We start from the raw sequence: 20,479 nt of genomic DNA, 5'->3' as shown, positions 1-20,479 counted from the left end.
TTCCGCTGTGGCAACCCCACATTAATAAAGGGACTAAGCCGCCAGGAAAATGAATGAACGAAGTTAAATGCAAAGGGAATAAAAGAGTTTTTGAAGCGATTAAATCTGCATCTTGGATTTATCAATCTCAATTGTCATTTTAATATTGAAGTTCCAGTTAATTGGTTGGGTTTTAGACTTAAAAAATACATCTCTAAGCTGTATACAGTATATGCATATGTCTATGTATTTAGCACTTTCTTTACTGTAGTTTTAATTTGACATTTTTATTAATTGTTCAATTTGAAATATTTGAAAATTATTCTTTTCTGTAAAATTGTTGACTGATAGTTTTATTTATTTTTTATTTATTTATTTATTTATTTATTTATTTATTTATTTATTTATTTATTTATTTATTTATTTATTTATTCATTCATTTATTTATATATATATAACATGTTTCCAAGACAGAGTGTTAACTGACAGTGAATACATTTTAAAGGGAACTAAAATATTGCTCAGTATACAGTGAATGATTGTTTTATGTATGCGGAAACTCTTATTAATCTTTTATATAGAAGAAAATGTACTGGAAATATAATGCGCAACCTACAAAGACAACCATATTCTAATCTGATTCTGCTTCGTAGAGTATATCTTATTGGATATTATCTCATTATTTTCCCCTTCTTCTCCCCGGGCTAAAATTGAGGAGAGTAAAGCATCTGTAAAGTCATACAGAGGACTGGACACAGCTGCTCTGCCAGCGAGATCCAGATTTATTCATGGTCAGTTGTTTGTTATTTGCCTTTTTTCTTTTCTTTTTGGTCCACTTTTTCTAATTTGACAGCCACTAATCTTACAAGAGTCTGATCTCATTTTGAGAAGTATCATTAAACAACTGTCATGTTGCCTTTTTATTGTTTCCTTCTACAAGCTCTCGTTGTTTTGACATGTTGATGCTTGCTAGATTTTCCAGAAAACAAAGAATGACACATTCATGATGGTTTTAGGCAATATTTGAAGCTGATATCATGAAAACAAATGCAAATCAAACTAAATTGACTAAAGGAAGATAAAAGCAATATTTTGTTTATCAAATTATGCATTATGAATGCAATGCATAATTACACACATGATAAAACTGAACAAAACACTTTAAATGGTACAAAATGCTTGTAAACTTGCATGTTTTCAGCACATTTTCAATAGTAATTTATTTGTAAGGGATATATTAGCATGGTAGCTTAGCATAGACAAAAGTCAACATTTTATAATAATAACTTTCTTAAAGAGGTTGTCCAGAGTGTATTTTTAAGGCCTGCCCTCAAGAGACTCTGATTGGTCAGCTAACATAATGTACTGTAATTTGCAGATTGGATATGTTACCAGGAAGTGCCACATCTCTACTAGCACACGCTTTGCCGTTGTATAAATACTGTCAGCCAGTGCTGCCGACCATATCAGTTTGAGCCTGAATCAGACAGTAAATAAAGAGCACACAGCTGAACCTCACGTCTGCTCTCTAAAATAACATCTGACAAGTGTCTTTCATATATATTCAGGTTATATGTATGTGTAAATAATATAAAACGTTCACATATATTTTGCGAGTTCTTTACATGATATGTAGAATGAACGGAAAGTGGCCACTCCAACACTGCTGAAGATTGTGGGAGTTTACAGCGATTTGACTGATAAATATGAATATGTAGCTAAATTGTGAATGAACAGCATTTCCAGTTTTGTACATCCTCACTACAACATACCGTTAACGCTACAAACTGTGCATGTAATAGATCACTTTTAACATAAAAAATAATGCTTACAGGTTGTGGCTCACAATCCACAGCTTTGTCTATTATGGTTAGAGCTGCTCTTTCTTTGAGGAGCTTTTAGCCGAATACAGCACTGAACTGGGAGACATTCTGGAAGCTGTCCTTTGTCAAATGCTAGAGCTATATATATATATATATATATATATATATATATATATATATATATATATATATATATATATATATATATATATATATATATATATATATATATATTATAATTCTCTGAAACATAATTAAAATTAAGCTGTAAGCTCTTCTCTCTTTGTGTCATGCCATTTATTAGCCCAAATACAGAAACCAAACAAGCTCTGTGGAAATAGCAACATTTAGACGCATTTTAGCTTTCTCTGCTATAATATTACAGCGCCTCTGGCCACGCCATACACTGTGCGGTGTGTATGTGCATAATGTAAACGGTTCATGACTTCATTAAGCCGGATGTATTTATTTGTAGTCCCCAAACTTTGTTCGGTTTAGGATTTGCTAAAGCTAACTCTGTAAAAGCCAATGTCTCACTTTTTAAAATATGATATCATAGTGGACCAACCCTTTAACCATCAAAGTGGAACATTAGAAAGATTATGATGAATCATATTATACTGAAAACAGAAATAACTATGTTGAAAATGTATATATATAATATAATATAATATAATATAATATAATATAATATAATATAATATAATATAATATAATATAATATAATATAATATAATATAATATTACGCATCATTTGTATTACATTATATGTATGATAGAATATAAATATGGGCGTGATTTTAATGGTAAAAGCAATGAAAACAAAAACTGTAAACTGTTATATTGTAAAAATATGTTAAAAATCTGAAACAGTAAGTTTTCTTACTATACATTGTGTATAACTGATAATGTCCGTTTCTAGAATTCCCTGCACGGCACTTCACTTTTATTTGTTTTGCCTTTTCTAAATCAGGTATGTACATTAGAGTTTTATGTTACATCTAATGTCGATATCTAATGTTTATTGCATTACTTTATTGCTGTGTGAATTCCCCTGATAGTGTTTAGTAGTTGTGCAAATGATACTGAGTGCCTTCTATATAATAGTATATTTCTCTGCTGCTGTTTGAGAAGAGCTTTCTCTCATCACCACCTGCTTTTATCTGTGTATTATGAAGGTACAAAATAGAGATTATTACTTTAATACATTAACATCTATTAATGAATGAAATACGATAAGTTTACAGTAAATTTAGAACTGTCTCCACACTAAAAAACGTTTGTGATGTCAATGGCAAACAACTACAACAACAACAACTGTAAAACTGCTACAAAAAATAAAAATAAAACTAACTTGGTTAAAAGACAATTTCCTTAATAGTTGTACAGTTAATAACTGTAAATTCACTTTCAAAAAATTCCCTGAATGTTTTTTTTTGTTTTTTGTTTTTTTACATTACTATTGTTGTTTTTGCTTGTTTTGTTTTGGTCTTTTTTTCTCAGCATTTATGCAAATTAGACTTTTACGTTACTTTATGTGTGTGTGTTACTATGATGGTGTTTAGAAGTAGTCTGAATGACACTGAGCACGTTCTATGTTTAACTGCTTGTGGGACAAGATAATTGTGATGAGCATCGGTTGTGTTTTTTGTCCGTGTAACAAAGCTACGTTGTGTAGATGTTAGTACTTCAAAACACTGGAATTTACTTTGCATTCATACTGTATATTTAACTGTAAAAATCCAGCAACCACATCTGCTGCTTTTTTACTGTAAAATGTACAGATTTTAGTTTCTTTGCATGCAAAAGTAAGTTTATTATGTGTACATAAGCTGCAGTTTTTTTGTTTTGTTTTTTTTTCTTTTCTTTTTTTCTTTTACCGTAAACTTTACAGATTTTTTGTTTATAGACAGCTGCAGGTTGTTGTTTTTTTAACATAAAATGTACAGATTTATTTTTTGTTTTGTTTTTTACCATATACTTAGTTTTTTTGTTTGCAATATACTACAGCTGCAGGTTGTTTTTATCGTAAACTTTACAGATTTTTTGTTTTTGTTTTTTATTGTAAACTGTACACACACACACACACACACACACACACACTTTTTTTAACAGTATACAACATTTTTTTGTTTTGGTTTTTGTTTTGTTTTTAACGTAAACTACAGATTTCATTTATTTACAGTGTACAACAACTGCAGTTTTTTATGGTTTTTGTTTTGTTTTTTGTTTTTTACAGTAAACTTCATAGATTTCATTTATTTGCAGTGTACGACAGCTGAAGTTTTTTTGGGCTTTGTTTTGTTTTTGTACCGTAAACTTTACATAATTTAATTAATTTACAGTGTACAACAGCTGCTTTTTATCCTTTTTTTTACCGTAATCTTTACAGAGTCATTTATTTACAGTGTAAAACAGCTGCAGGTTTCTCTAACCGTAAACTTTACAAATTTATTTAGTTTACAGTGCACAATAGCTGCAGATTTTTTTGTTTTGCTTTAGTTTTGTTAAGTTTTTTTTTACTGTAAACTTCACATATTTCATTTGTTTACAGTGCACAACAGCTGCAAGTTGTTTTGTTTTAGTTTTAGTTTTGTTTTTTACCCTTAACCTTACAGTTTAGTTTTCTGTTTGTTTAAATTGTACAGCAGCTGCATACTTTTTTTGTTTGTTTTACCATAAACTTTGCTTTTTTTTTTGTTTACAGTGAACAACAGCTGCAGTTTTTATTTGTTGTTTCTGTTTGTTTATTTGTTTTTTAACATTTACTTATTTTAAGTTGTTTTCTTTTGTTCTGTTTACAGTTTAAATTACAACAACCTGTCGTTTTGATTTCATGTTGACTTTAGAATGTAGTTTGATGACCTCATGTTACGGGTGGGCACAGATGCATTGAGGACCTCATAATGGGCAGTCCGGCAACAGTCGTTCACCATTTCCAGCGGCCTGTAATGAATCAGTCAATCATTTTCCCCAGCTCTCTGTCCATTTCCCCCCCTCTCTTTACTTTGTCATGGGCCTTCCATCATTTCTCAGTGGGATGGACAGGGGACGGGGGTAATCTCTGGGACACTGACAGCCATGTCAGCCGCGCTGGCAAAGCCATTTAAACACTGCCTTTTTGTTAATGGCTGTCTGAGGGCAGGAAGGAGAAGGAGAGGGCGAATGATGGAAAGATCAGAAGAGAGAAAGAAAAAGAGAGAGACGTAGAAGGGAGAAAGACAATCGTGCGTAAGTCAGGCCTCCCTGAAGAGCTGCTGTGCACACATTTGCATTTGTTCAGGGAGACCCTGGCATACAGAAACATCCGTCTACTGGATCTCTGGGAATGTTCTGCTATTAGGATGCATTTTCTATCTGTTTGCTCTTGGGTAAATGACACAGTTTGGAAAGCTAAAGACATGCGCAGTCAATGGTGTATCAGTTTTTTTTTTTTTTTTTTTGTTTTTGTAGATGTCTTTTGCTGATATCTGCAATATCTGTTTTGTCTGTCTGTCTGTCTGTCTCTTTGATTAATATTTATTTATTTACTATTATTTATTTATTCATTTACTTACTATTGCTTATTTATTTATTTATTTATTGTTTCTATTATTTATTCATTCGTTTGTTTGTTCGTTCATTCGTTCGTTTGTTTGTTTATTCATTTATACATTCATGCATTCATTCGTCCTCAGGTTTGTGATTTTTTTTCCCTTTTTAAATGTTGGCAACGATAAGTGCTTAATTCTGAAACGAAACAATTTTCATAATAATTAATATTACTGCAGCAAAGCTATAAAAGTTATAAAAGTTATTAGTCAATTTATTCAATATACAAATAACATTGGACATTTCCAAATGAATAAAAATAAATAAATAAATAAATAAATAAATAAATAAATAAATGTAATAATAATAATAATAATAATAATAATAATAATAATAATAATAATAATAATAATAATAATAATAATAAGCTGCATGGTGGCACAGTGGGTAGCACGATTGCCTCACAGCAAAAAGGTCACTGGTTCAAGCTTCAGCTGGGTCAGTTGGCATTTATGCGTGGAGTTTGCATGTTCTCTCTGTGTTTGCGTGGGTTTCCTTCAGGTGCTCCGGTTTCCCCCACAGTCCAAAATCATGTGGTAAGGTAAATTGGGTACGCTAAATTGTCCGTAGTGTATGTGTGTGAATGAGTGTCTATGGATATTTTCCAATGATGGGTTGCAGCTGGAAGGACATCTGCTGTGTAAAACATATACTGGATAAGTTGACAGTTTATTCTGCTGTGGCGACCCCAGATTAATTAGGAGACTAAGCTAAAAAGAAAATGAATTAATGAATAAACATCAATACCACATGTAAGATTTTTAAATGTATATTTTTAGGACCCGGTAATTTAAGGTGAACACTATATGTTGGTTAAGTACAATTTCCAGGAAGCACAAAAAATGTTTGTTTGTTTGTTTGTTTGTTTGTTTGTTTATTCTTGGTGTTGTTATTATTATTATTATTATTATTATTATTATTATTATTATTATTATTATTATTATTATTATCATTATTATTACAAAATTTTAAGTAAAAAAATAACTAACTATATCTAACTTGTTAAGTTAACTGATCTAACTAACTATGTTAAGGCCCGAATACATCTAATTCAACTTAACCTTAGAAATAACTTAAACCTCTTGATCATTCCAATTGAATATATATATTAAATATATAGAGTTCAAATTTTTAAATATTTGATATGTAGCCACAATGTCTTCATTTTATAATTTCAAATGTTTTGAGTTTTTAGTCACCTATAATATATTTATTCATACAGGTTTATACCTATAAAAACTGCCTATTGTAATGTGGTTTGAATATTTTTATTATTAGAAATTTTAGCAGACATTCACTTGTAAATACACTTTTTAAAATATATAAACATAACACTTACATTTTAACAATTATACATTTAAAAAAGAAAAGAAAAGAAACTATCAAACATGTATAACAATTAAAACAAAAACAATAAATAAATAAACATAAATAAAATAAACAAAAAAAAGCAATAAATAAATATGCATTCCCTAAACCAACCATCCACCAGTGCTATCCAATCGTTAAAGTACACATTATTATTATTTTAGATACACAGTGCATTACAAAATGTAACAAAACAGGAAAATAGGTGAACAATTCCTTACAAAAAAAGAATGCCATAGAAATGTAACACTTGCTGCTCTAATTTAAGACATTTTCAGTGCCTTAATTCACAGAGATGTGAGTCTCTTTTCTTACTAGTGCTCATTTTCCTGATGGTTTCAGCCAGGATAAAGCTGATTTTGCTCTCTCACGCACACATTGCAAACAGAAGCAACACAAATGGCCCAAAGCCACCAAGAAAGAAGTCTGGTCTGAAAGCCAGAGAAAATGTCAAAGTAATCAATGGATTAGACGAATGTGAGCCACAATAAATACCATTTCACAAGTTCAGTATGACCTCGAAGAGCCACTGATGCAAACTCGTGATTATATCATCACGACATGAATCACTTTGCTGACATTTATTTTACATGAACAGACTTCAATGTACATTAAACAACAATGGCAAAACAAAAGAGGTAAGAGACATGTTCTGAAATACATATAATGGTGGCGATGTATTCTTTCTAATAAATGCATCCTAATATACAACATATTTACCACACCTTTAATAAAACTATATATATATATATATATATATATATATATATATATATATATATATATATATATATATATATATATATATATATATATATATATCTTAGATCATTTTTGGGTTTACTTTTTCATATAATGAGTCGATAATATTACAAACTACTGTTAATTGCGAAAGATTTCTGCAATTTACACAATCTGTTCACAACGAGATGCCATTCATATGGCCATTTTCATTTGTTTATTTATTTATTTATCTATTTATTTATTTGTTTGTTTGTTTGTTATGGAAGGTAAATACTGCTGATTTAAAAAAAAAATCAAATAAACATTGAAAATTAAAATAAAAACTAGATTAACAATTTCATTATAAAAACACTGTTTGCAAAATATCTGACAAAATTGAAAATTAAATGAAATTATTAAATTTTCATTTTCACTGTGACAACACACTGTCCCAATCAAATCGATAAATAAAATGAAGTTGCTAATTTAACATTTTATTTTCACTGCATTTCCGTGTAAAATGGAAAGCCAAACCGAAAAAAAAAAATGCAAACACAATTTTCAAAAAGTTAATTAATTTTCACGCTATAATAGTGACACAATTCAAACTAAAATGTAAGTTTAAGTTTTCCTTTTATTTGCTTTTTTATTTCAGTTTTCATTTTCAACTTCAACCTGTGTGCAAAGCCTATGCTAATCAGTAGGCGGGGCGTATTCAAGTGACGTCATCAAGTGTTTTCAGAACGCGAGCGCAGAAGAACAGTCTTGATGGATAGGACAGCATGACTTACTAATGTATATATAACAGAAGTAAAATGGCAAAAATTGGTAGTTTTTACGCAAAGAAGCTGCTGCATTGGTAAAGCAAGAGGAACAGAGGACACAGGATAACCAGCCATCAAATATTCGTCCCACAGCAGTCCCCCAGGAATCGCGGGCTTCTTCGGTGGGCAGAGAAACTATGCATTGAAGTATGGTAGGCCTTGTGATGAATTCGTACAGTATTGTGTATTAGGTCAACTTAGTAGACAACAACTTAGTAGAAAATGCTTGTTAGCATAAAACGTAATTTAAATTTATCATATGTACTTAGTATAAAAGTATGTTAGTAAAAACGTCATTTAAAATGATTATACTGAATGTTATTATTATTATTATTATTGTTGTTTTTTTGTTGTCCTTTTTGCCTTATTAGATAGGACAGTATTAGATAGGACAGGAAGCGAAGTGGGAGAAAAAGAGAGGGGTAGGGTTTGGGAAATGTCTTCGAGCTGGGATTCGAACTGAGGATGCCCTAAAGTGCTACTGCACCATATGTCAGCGTGCGAACCACGAGGTTATTGCGCCGAAGTGAATGCTATTATTTAATACATTTTATGAACCACCAATTATTCCGGCATATGTTTTAGGCAGCGGATGCCCTTCCAGCTGCAACCCAGTACTGTGAAACTCCCACACACTCTCACAGTAACACACGCGCTCATACAATACAGGAAATTTAGTTCATCCAATCCACTTATAGCTCATGAGTTTGGACTGTAGGGGAAACCAGAGCACCCAGAGGAAACCCATTCGATCATGTGAAGAACGTGCAGACGCTTGTGACAAAGTATAAGTGTAAAATTAGAATTAATGAATTGATTTGTAGACTGCAATGTTATTTTCTGTAAATAATAGTGACACATATGTTTTTTATAAATCTATAACAAATAACATATGAGACTTTCTGCACTTTCACTGTATAATACTTGGAAATCTGTCATTTTCTATTTATATGTAACGTCATTAAAATTAACCTATTTTGCAAGCAACTTTTGCTCTTCAAATTTATGCAAGAAAATCATGTGTCAGTCAGGCACTCAGTGACCCTTCACGGTTGTTTACATTTATTCATTTAAATGTTTTTATCGAGTGGCGCATGGCCACTGGCAGCAATTAGCAGGAACACAGAGAGCAAAGAGCCATGCTACATCAGAATGCAAGTATGAGTAATCCACACACGCAGGCACACACATACATGCACGCACAATTGTCTACTTGTAGAAAGCTTAATGATTAGAAAGATTTTGGGCTGTGTTGTTATTTAACAGCAAACAGTATACGACAGAAAAAAAAACATAGTTATTTCCGAGTGGGGTGGGGGTGGAAGTGGTTTGGGGGGTTAAGGTGGAAATTTATGCAGATGTAGCGGATACTAAAATAACTAAAATATCAAAAGGTCAAAAGACAAACAAATGATGTTTGACTTGAGCTGTATATATATATATATATATATATATATATATATATATATATATATATATATATATATATATATATATATATATATATATATATATAGTTTAATTAGAACAGCACTGCAATTCTATGTATATTTGTAATACACTGTCAATGAAGGTATTGTGTTCTGTTCCATTTTCTACATGTTATTTATATTTGCTAATAATGGGGAAGGAAATTGGCTATGCTAATTTCTTGATTTAATCAAATGAGGTTTCCTTCCTCGGCAAAAATAAAATAAAATAAAATAAAATAAAATAAAATAAAATAAAATAAAATAAAATAAAATAAATAATAATTAAAATGGGTTAAAGTTGAGTTAAAGTTAAGTTAAACAAAACAAAACAAAATAAAACTAAAAATTAAGTTGCATTAAGTTAAAAAATACATCAAACAACAATATATATATATATATATATATATATATATATATATATATATATATATATATATATATATATATATATATATATATATATATATAATAAAATAAATTTAAAAACAATAAAAATGCATTAAGTTAAACAAAACAAAAAAAAAGAAAACACATAAAATAAAATATTATAATAATAAAAATAACTTAAAGATAAGTTAAAAAAATAAAAAAATTAAAAACTGATTTTATTGTAGTCGAAATAAAAGAAATAAGACTTTCTCCAGAAGAAAAAATATTATCAGACATACTGTAAAAATTTCCTTGCTCTGTTAAACATCATTTGGAAAATATTTTAAAAAGAACAAAAAAATTCGAAGGGGGCTAATAATTCTGACTTTAACTGTATATATAACATTTTAAATAGCATTTTTACATTAAAGTAATAAATGTCAAAGTTAAAACTGCGTAGAACTTGGAAAGAGTTATTTCATGAATGTCGCTGATTAATTCTTGTTTACTTCAAGTGCCAAAATACTATATAGTAGACAGTATATCATACAGCGTTATATTACATGAACACTGTGGCTTGAATTGGAGTGTGATGCTCAGCTGAATAGACTGTGATTAAGAGCTAATGAAAACCTCAGCATAGGGACGGAGGTGAGAAGTGTCAGGTGGAGAGGAAGAACTCAGCCCATATGCTAGATCTCATATCTTTTAATTAGTCTACAGACTCATCACCCACAGGCCCGACTGCAAGCCTGATGCTCCTGTTTCTGACTCTATATATGTGTGTGTGTGTGTGTGAGTGTTTATATATGGACAGAGTCTCACTTATGTATGCACTAACACATGCACTAACGCTGCATTGATGGCAAGGTCAGCTTTTCACACACACTTAAGGACAGCTTGAAGACAGGTTGTGATCACTGAAGCATAGCAGGCAGCTGAGATTATGTGTGATGACTTGTTTGAAATTCATCTGGGAGTTAGCATGTTATCCTAGAGCAGTGGCTGTCAAAGTGGGGGTGGGTTTAATAGTAAATAGCCAACTGATGTAGGACAGACCTGTCCAATTTGAAACATTTTCAAACACTTTTCGGATGATGGAGAGTTTGTGGGCAGGGATTGACTTTCTCTGCTCTTTCAATCTAATACTGTGCAAGTTTCATAATTTACTGATTAAAAATCATAATCTAATTAACAGTACCAGATCAATTAATTACTAGGTTACTTTATGCATTGAGTAATGAAATGAAAGGTACTTGATTTTCAATCAACTCCTATCTACAGCCAGTCGCACCCCCCGAAAATTGTTTTAGGGGTGGTCAGAAGAGGCCACACCAAGTCTTCATGAATTCAGTGTAATGTTATTTGTTTCTGGTAAATTAAATAATGTGTTTTTAATTCATTTAAGTAATTACTCTTAAAATATTGCAATGTATTCCTTGAAATAATTTAGCAAGTACATGTGCAAAACAAATAAAAATAAATATTTATTGTAAAAACACTTTTATGAACAAAACAAAAAACAAAAAACAACAAAACAAAAAAAACAAAACAAAACAAAAACGAAACACAAAACAAAACAAAACAACAACAACACAAAACAACAACAAAAAAATACACACACACAAAAAAAAAAACAATAAACAATGAACAAAACTGAAGGATTGGGATTTATACCATCCAATCCGTCTCAGCATGAATCAACGTTTATTCTTTGCTCATCATCTTGTTTCTCATTATTTATATTAAATATGATTATTTGAATGAGTATTTAACTTTGCATTGATTTTAACTAACAAATAAGTTAACACACAGCTTAATGTAAGAATGTTCAGTACATTTGCCTGTCTCTTTATAACTATTTTCAGGAGACCAAACAAGGTCAGAGGTCACGGAGACCTTGAGTGGAACTGAGGGCTAAGGACTGGAAGCAACTGTTTCTATCGCAATTTCTATGAGTTGATACTATCTCAAATGTCTAAAGTGATTTTGAGGTTTTTACAGTTAATTCTTTTTACAGTAATTCCTTTTTATGCTAGATAGACTTTGTGTGTAGTGAGGATATTGTAGCCGAATGTTGATTAAACCAGTTTGATAAGACGGCTGAACGTATAAGAAACAACCTTGAGTTTCCACAACAGATTGTCTCTTGTGTCTATGTATGCGTCCATGGTTCAGCTTTTTACAGGTCGGAGATCAGCTTTTAATAGTTTAGGGCCGGCCTGACCCCCAAGAACCATGCCGCCATGCATTTCTGGAGTTAGATACAATCCTTTATCAACGCACACATTTAGAATTGTCTATTTTTGCTGTAACCAATGAAAACTGTTTACCTGGATCCCATCTTTTCTGCACTTGTGTAAAGAGTATAATTGCTGCATTGTTGTACTGTAAGGCAGAGCGGCCTAGGAACTCATTGCGAGTGTTGAAGCTGGCGTCTGCTGATGAAAACTGCAAACTATCTTCAACAAACTTTAGTTATTCATTTGAATCTCTGACTCTGGCTCTTCTTCATCTGACAGACTCGTCATTGTTTGGGTTAAAACTGTAAACCATCTCTACAAAACAAAGAACAAAACAAAACAAAACATCCCTCACTCATTCTCATTTTAGTTAATTACAACTTAACTACCTAAAAATACATAAACTTAAAAGTTCCAGTATTATGACCTCATTAAAACACCTTCCCTTGAACATGACTGGCCATTCAGTCTGCTCTGCCTGGCAACAAGACAACCAACTGAATAACTAGCAGGTATGTCATTCATGCATAACATGCATAATCTGACCATTTGACCCATAAAGTCTGGTTTGTTTGACCATTGTTATCATTCTGCACCGTCCATGGCCCTCTTGAAGTGGTGGGCTCAGGTGAACCATATATCTTGTGTAATCAGAACATCTACTGCTTGTACATGGACTGTCACCATGGCAACGGCAAACATCTATTACAACTTTAATACATGTATTAATTAAATAGAGTATTTTTAGCTTTGTAACAGATTGTTTTTTCACCTCACTATTGAACAGTGATTGAAGTATAAGAGAAAAGCTGCAAATTCCACCATTAATGTCAGCTGCCACCATAGTAATCTTCTGCTAAGTGTGTTGCAATTACATAGTATTTATGCAATTGACTTTATCCGATGTGACTTACAGATTATGGAAGGTAAATGTTTTATATCTGTTCTCACATTCCATGGGAATCGAACCCACAACCTTAGTGTTGCTAGTGTCATGCTATATTTGTATTGTTGTGCAGTAAAATTAAGTTAAAATCACTGTGTGGCATAAATTACACATTTATTAGGCAGTCTATTAGTGAAAGTGCTTTTCTTCCCACTTTTTTGCAAATAAATTGCAGTGTAAATGACGCAAGCGTGCTCCAGCCCGGAACATTAAAATGCAATGGGAATACAGACCGTCAGGGGAGTGAAGATGTCTCTAGTGTAAGTACACTCTGAAACGACCCAAAGGAAATACACATGTCAAGGTCATGCCTACTGACATCCACAATGTAGTTAATTGTGCATCTGATGTATTTAAATAGTAGATAAAAAAAGAATAATAAAAATAATAGCTTTACTTTAAGGAAAACAAATATGTAAAAATAAAAACATAAAAAATAACCTTAGTTTAAAATAAATAAATGAATAAAATAAATTTACTTTAAAATAAATATATAGCAATCTAAATAAAATCATTTTAAAGCAAACAAACAAATAAAACAAAATAAATAAAATAAAATAGCTTTTCCTTAAAGACAGCAAATATATATACACACACACACACACACACACACACACACACACACACACACACACACACACACACACACACACACACACACACACACACACACACACACACACACACACACACACACACACACACACACACACACACACACACACACACACACACACACACACACACACATAATAACCTTAACTTAAAAAAATTATTAAATAAATAATATAGTTTCCTTTAAAATAAATATACAACAATATAAATACATTTATTTAAAGCGAACAAATAAATATATATATATATATATATATATATATATATATATATTTATATATATATATATTTTAATTATAATAAATTTAATTTAATTAAAAAATACAATGAAATAAAACAAAGTAAATTAAATAAAAAAGATTTACTTAAAAAAAACAAATATTAAAAAAAAATGTAATAACCTTAATTAAAATATATAATAACATCTATATAATAATTTTAAAGAAAAAAAGTAAAGAACTTTAAAGAAAACACATACATATTAAAAATATAAAACAACCTTAATTTAAAATAAATAAATGAATAAACAAATTAGATTTAAAGCAAACAAGCAAGTACAATAATATAAAATTAAATTAAATATATTTTTTTAAATGAACAGCGTTGTTTTTGTTTTGTTTATTTTTCCTCAATTTTAAAAGCTCTAAGTTGATTGACTGATTTATGAATAATCTTGGAAACATTGTGAACCACTTGTATTTGAGGATACAAATTACAGCATAAGTGGTACGATGAGTACTTTCTATGAAAAACTAGTTTCCACAAAGTTTGCAATGTTATTGGAATCACATTCTTGAAAGCACACACTCAGTTTATTCTGAAGCCCTTTGCCTGAAACTATTCCGAGATGCGACAAGTCATAAATATGCAGTTGCACAATCTCTCAATATAGGCTAAACGAACTGATCGAATCAAACCGGAACTAGACTCTCCTGTCCAAACTAAGCTGACCACACTGTGACACTGACAGTCCAAAGTCTCAAGGGCTGAAGGGAAGGCTGTCCTCCTGTGGCAGATTGAAATAAAACTCTAACAGTGCTGTCAAGTGGCAGGATGGAGAAAGAAGGAAACTGATGTAGAAAGGGGAATGAGGAGAGTAATGAAAGAGTCGGTGAGTCGGCGGGTGTAGTGCTAACACTCACTAACCTCTCCCGACCTTTTACACACCGCAAGAACAAGGTTCAGAAAATTGAGCCTGTGCGACTTGCCTCTAGTGGCACAGCCATCCACACTCCTCCATTTAGTCTAGACTAACTGAAGAACCAATCAATACTCTTTCTCTTTGCCTCTCTCCTCCGAGGCACCTTTCTGCACTCAGCGGATGGGGAGGGCGTTTGCTGTGAAGAGGCTATGAGGTGCTGGAGGCCGCAGACAGCTGGCGATTACCCCTGTGAGAAGTCGTCGTCAGATTAGAAGAACTGCACGTATGCGTGAAGAGGAGGGCTGTGGAATTTGAACTTTTCAGAAGTTTAAAAGAATGCATTTATTTTCTCCATACAGATATTGATTTGAACAAAGTCTTACTTTTAAAGACAGACTTACTGAGAGTTCAGAGGTTGTTAATCAATGGTGTATGCTTTCGTGAAGCCACTTGCTCACTCATTTTGCTATTTACTTTTTGTACTTATTATACTGGAAGGACAATTAAGTGGAGTTATGAAATCAATCTATAACTATCTGTCTATCCCTTAGGGATGCAACATAACAGTTAGCCCACGGTTCAATACATATCACGGTTTTTTAACACGGCTTTCGGTTCGGTTCTCATGGCTTGACACGTGTTTTTTATTTTTTATTTTATTTTATAGGCAATAGGAACAGTAAGAGGTTAAGGAGAAAAAAATAAAAACAATTTATTGCAATACTCATTTTGTTTTACTTAAAAGCCAAGAAAAGTACACATAAAATCCTATACTTTGAAAATAAACATACATGTGAAGTTAATAAAGATAAATTGGCCATTTCAAATAAACACATTTGTACTTAAGTAAACATAATTAAACCATCTTAATTATCTCGGTGCTGAAAAAATGTGAGACTGTAGTCTGTAACGCGGATCGAGTATTTATAAAATGACAGAAGCCTGCATCACCAATCACCGAAAACGGCTGCAAATCTTTAGCAATAAACACCTGCACTGCCTTTGTTATTTTATGTGTCTCTCAGAACCAGTTGGGTATGTTTGCTTGAAAGATTCAGCGAGGTATTGTTGCTATTTGGAGGGCTTTATTACCTTCTCTGCTATCCTGCCTTCAGACAGTTTTATTGCTGGGTGATGGCGCTGCAGATGTGCAGTCATGGTTATACGTGTAAAACGATGCTTGCAAACAGTTATTTTTTTCACTGTTTTTTGTTTTATTGCCATTATACTGACCGGCAAAATTGAAAAGTCCTCACACCGCAGATTTAAAAGACGCCGGCGCTTTCTCGTACTGTTGCCTCACTTTGCCGGCGCTTCCTTGTACTGTTGCCTCAGTCTCACTTCACCACCGTTAGCCATGTTAGAGTGTGGAATGATGGTCAAGCGCCCCCTAACTTTAGAGCATAGTGATTGGATATTTACTTGTGGGGAGGATTTTTCTCATCTCAGCTCATGGACAAACAGGCACACACAGTCAATTCGGGGAGGTATAAAACGGACATAAATTATTAAGACGCAAAACCGAGAAAACCGCAATTCACAAGCGCAGATTGAACCGTGGAGGTCGTACTGTACGGTTCAATATTATATTGAAAACCGTGGCATCCAACTACCAACCTACCTACTATATATCTATCTATCCATCCATCCATCTAATCAAAGTGGAAAAAGTGGCGCAATTACCAATCAAATTGAACAACATTCTTGTTCCAACAGCAAGTTTTCTGAACAGTTTTGTCAATTTTTGTGTTTTTTTTTTTTTTTTTTTTTGCTTTTATTAATGTTTATTTTAGGTGATATTATACTATTTATTATAAGTAACAATAATAAATAAACATTTTCCATACAACAAAATGGCAAAGTTCTCAAGAAATAGTGAAATTGAGAATTGATTAAATCTACCCTTATATTAAAAATATTATTTTGAATTTATGCTACATCAATAGTTCCATAAGAACAATTAAGATAATTTGAACTCTTTTTCTTTCACAGGGAAAAAAAAAGAAGCTGTTTTAGATTAATAAAATGTACTTCACACACACAAAAAAAAAGATTATTTAATGAACTGTTGACTAAAAGTTTCTTTGACAACTAAAACTGGACCTTCTGTGGCACATAAAATAAATAAATAAATAAATAAATAAATAAGGACAGCACAATGGCACAGTGGCTAGCATGATCGCCACACAGCAAGAAGGTCGCTAGTTCGAGCCTTGGCTGGATCAGCTGGCATTTATGACTGGAGTTTGCATGTTCTCGCCGCGGTTAAGTGGGTTTCCTCCAGGTGCTCCGGTTTACCCCACAGTCCGAAGACATGTGCTATAGGTGAATTGAAAAAGCTAAATTGTCCGTAGTGTATAAGTGTGAATGTTGTGTTTCCCGGTGTTGGGTTGCGGCTGAAAGGGCATCCGCTGCATAAGATATACACTGGGTGAGTTGGCGGTTTGTTCTGTTGTGGCGACCCCTGATTAATAAAGAAACTAAGCCAAAAAGAAAATTAATGAATGTCTGAAATAAAATAAATACAACCAACCAATCAATGTTATTCTCCTCCCCCTCCACTGACCACCTTTGAGATAGTAACAATGATCTGTTTTAATTGAAAGAACTGATTGATAGCATTTTTCTATGCTATCTTACTTTAAACATGTTGAATCTCTTGTACGTTGCTCTACCCATGATTCCAGAGAGAAAATACAAAGCCTAAAAGAACAAACCCATCCATCTCTCACCATCTCTCATAAAACAAGTCACAAATTGAAGTAGTACTACAATTCAAATAAAAAATCTTAACAAAGAAATTATTTTCTTGAATGAATGAAACAGGTTTTGTTTGGCAGATGTACATTTATGTTTGACAAAATGCTAGCATCTGTAAAAATTGCATTTAATTATTTAAATCCTATTAAGACTCCCATACATAATATATGTAGATCACCATAATCATATGTGAAAGCATGCATAGTGTAGCACCCCATTACCATGTTGAAATGTACATAAAAGGTTTCTATGGTGATTGCATGAAAATCCTAGTCTGAATGCATTCAGTTGAAATAAAAATGCACTAATGCTACAGCTTAATAATAACAATTACTCAATCACATGATATAATTCCTTTAATAAACCTAACATTGAATATAATAACTTCATATTTATCTCTCTAAATCTTGCCATAACACCTTTGGTGCAGGTACTGTTACAACAATAAATCCATAGTAAATCCGTCTTCTTGTTTGATCCTTTATTGCACAGTGTTTCTCCCACATGTCAGTGCTGTTTCATCTGGTTTGAAACTAAATCACAAAGACATTTGTGTTATGTTGCTAAATTCAGGTGCTTCTGATTGGAGACCTTTCCGTATGTAAACAAACCTAACCTCACACTGTGTTGCTGTTGTGCGCAATAAACAATCAATGGGCGCAAACAAACAGTGTTTGTTTTGAAGTATAAACATTATCCCACAGTCTCAGAGAGAAGGCCTGAGGCTAGTCCAAGGTGAAATTGAATGTAAGAGCTGTCTTTACTAAAAAAAAAAATAATAATAATAATAAAAATAAAATCAATTATAAATAAAATAAAATAAAATACAACTAACTTTTTTTGTGATTAATTAATATTAGTTTAGGCTAATCAGTATTAATTTATCTCATTTTATTCTACAATCTACATTTTAGTATGTTTGCTCATCCCAAAATGAGGTGGCTTAGGGGTAGGTTTGGGGACATACCTCCCCTTAAAAATTTTCTTTTTCTTATGTTTCATATACTATACATTTTTCAATTTGTATTTTTTTTTTATAGAAAAAACAAAGAAAGAAAACAATTTCACGTAACTATTTTACATATTATCTACATTATCTACATATTATATTGTTTTTCAGACAACACGTAAAATAGTTACGTTTCTTGTAAAGTTTTACAGAGACCTGTAAGGAACATGATGGTGTATAAAAAAGAAGAGGAAAATGTATATTTCAAAGTTTTTGCGTTCTTGTTTTTTGTTCCGTCATGTAGTTTTTTTGAGTTCTCTCGTGATGTTGTTATGAGTTATCTCGTGAAGTTGTTTTGAGTTCCCTCATGAAGTTGTTTAGTGTTCCCTTGTGAAGTTGTTTTGTGTTCCCTCGCAAAGTTGTTTTGCGTTCCCTCATGAAGTTGTTTTGTATTTACTCACAAAGTTGTTTAGTGTTTCCTCGTGAAGTTGTTAAGTGTTTCCTCGTGAAATTGTTTTGTGTTCCCTCGCAAAGTTGTTTAGTGTTCCCTCGTGAAGTTGTTTTGTGTTTCCTCGTGAAGTTATTTTGTGTTCCCTCGTCAAGTTGTTTTGAGTTCCCTTGCAAAACTGTTGTTCGACAAACGCTTCCTGTTCACTTTATATTTAAAAATAAATGTTATATGTATGTACAGTAAGCGTGAACCCAGAGTATGAATGCAATAAAGGATTTGCATGATGGATACATCTTGCAATGGTTGAGAGCTGCTTACTTCCCTATGGAGCATTTTAGAGTGAATGCATTTGGAAATGATTGCATTAGGAAAGTGATAGCCTAGTAAAAGAAAATTTATTTGCGAAACATTTTATTAAAACCATACACTACTTGACAAATTATTGTCGTCAATCCCAGTTGTAAGAGCAGAAAATAATAACTTTACTTTTAGTCGATCATTTGGAAAAGTGGCTGAAAGTAGATTTTTCTGATGAATCATCTGTTAAACTGCATCCCAATAATCACAAATACTGCAGAAGACCTATTTTGACCCACATGGACCCAAGATTCTCACAGAAATCTGTCCAGTTTGGTTAAGTAAATCATGGGATGCAGTAACATTCAGTATGTTGTATATGGCGTGTGAGAGATCTGCAGAGTGAATGGCAACATCAATAGCCTAAGACAGGGGTCTCAAACTCAATTTACCTGGGGGCCGCAGGAGGCAAAGTCTGGGTGAGGCTGGGCCGCAAAAGGGATTTCACAAAAAAAAGTCCTCAAATGTCATTATTAACAGTTTTAATTATTTCTTCTGAACATGAAGTGTCCTGAACATTAATAGAACATTGAGTGAAGATTATGAACAGTTCTTCTGAACATGGCATCTTTTGCCTACTTCTTGCTGCCAGAGACTTGACAGCGCTTCTTCTTACAAATCTGAACCACATTTGGCTTTAGAGCGGAAGCAGTTGAGACCCTCAGTATGGCTTGAAGATGATCATCATTAAGTCTAGACCTGTACTTTGACTTATTGAAGTCCTAGGGAAAAAAGTGGGGGAACTCACTCAAAACTTCCATTCCCTCACCTAAAAAAAGGCATATATATGTATAAATAAAACACCCCCACCCCACTCCAGTCACATCAGTCTGTACCAGTCTGTATCTACCTATAATATATATAAGAT

General features: G+C 32.3%; 1 protein-coding gene and 1 long non-coding RNA gene across 6 annotated transcripts in view; one reads left to right on the top strand and one right to left on the bottom strand.

Annotated features, from left to right (window-relative positions):
* The window catches only part of ctnna2 (catenin (cadherin-associated protein), alpha 2), a 782,625-nt gene that overhangs the window by 337,212 nt on the left and 424,934 nt on the right, over positions 1-20,479 (bottom strand).
* LOC147846977 (uncharacterized) overlaps positions 1-20,479 on the top strand; it is a 77,331-nt gene that overhangs the window by 47,225 nt on the left and 9,627 nt on the right. The gene's annotated exons all lie outside the window — the stretch shown is intronic.

Source organism: Danio rerio, chromosome 1, assembly GCF_052040795.2.
Source record: "Danio rerio strain M-AB ecotype USA chromosome 1, GRCz13ab, whole genome shotgun sequence".
Taxonomy (NCBI): domain Eukaryota; kingdom Metazoa; phylum Chordata; class Actinopteri; order Cypriniformes; family Danionidae; genus Danio; species Danio rerio.
This window is presented reverse-complemented; position numbering and strand designations above follow the sequence as displayed.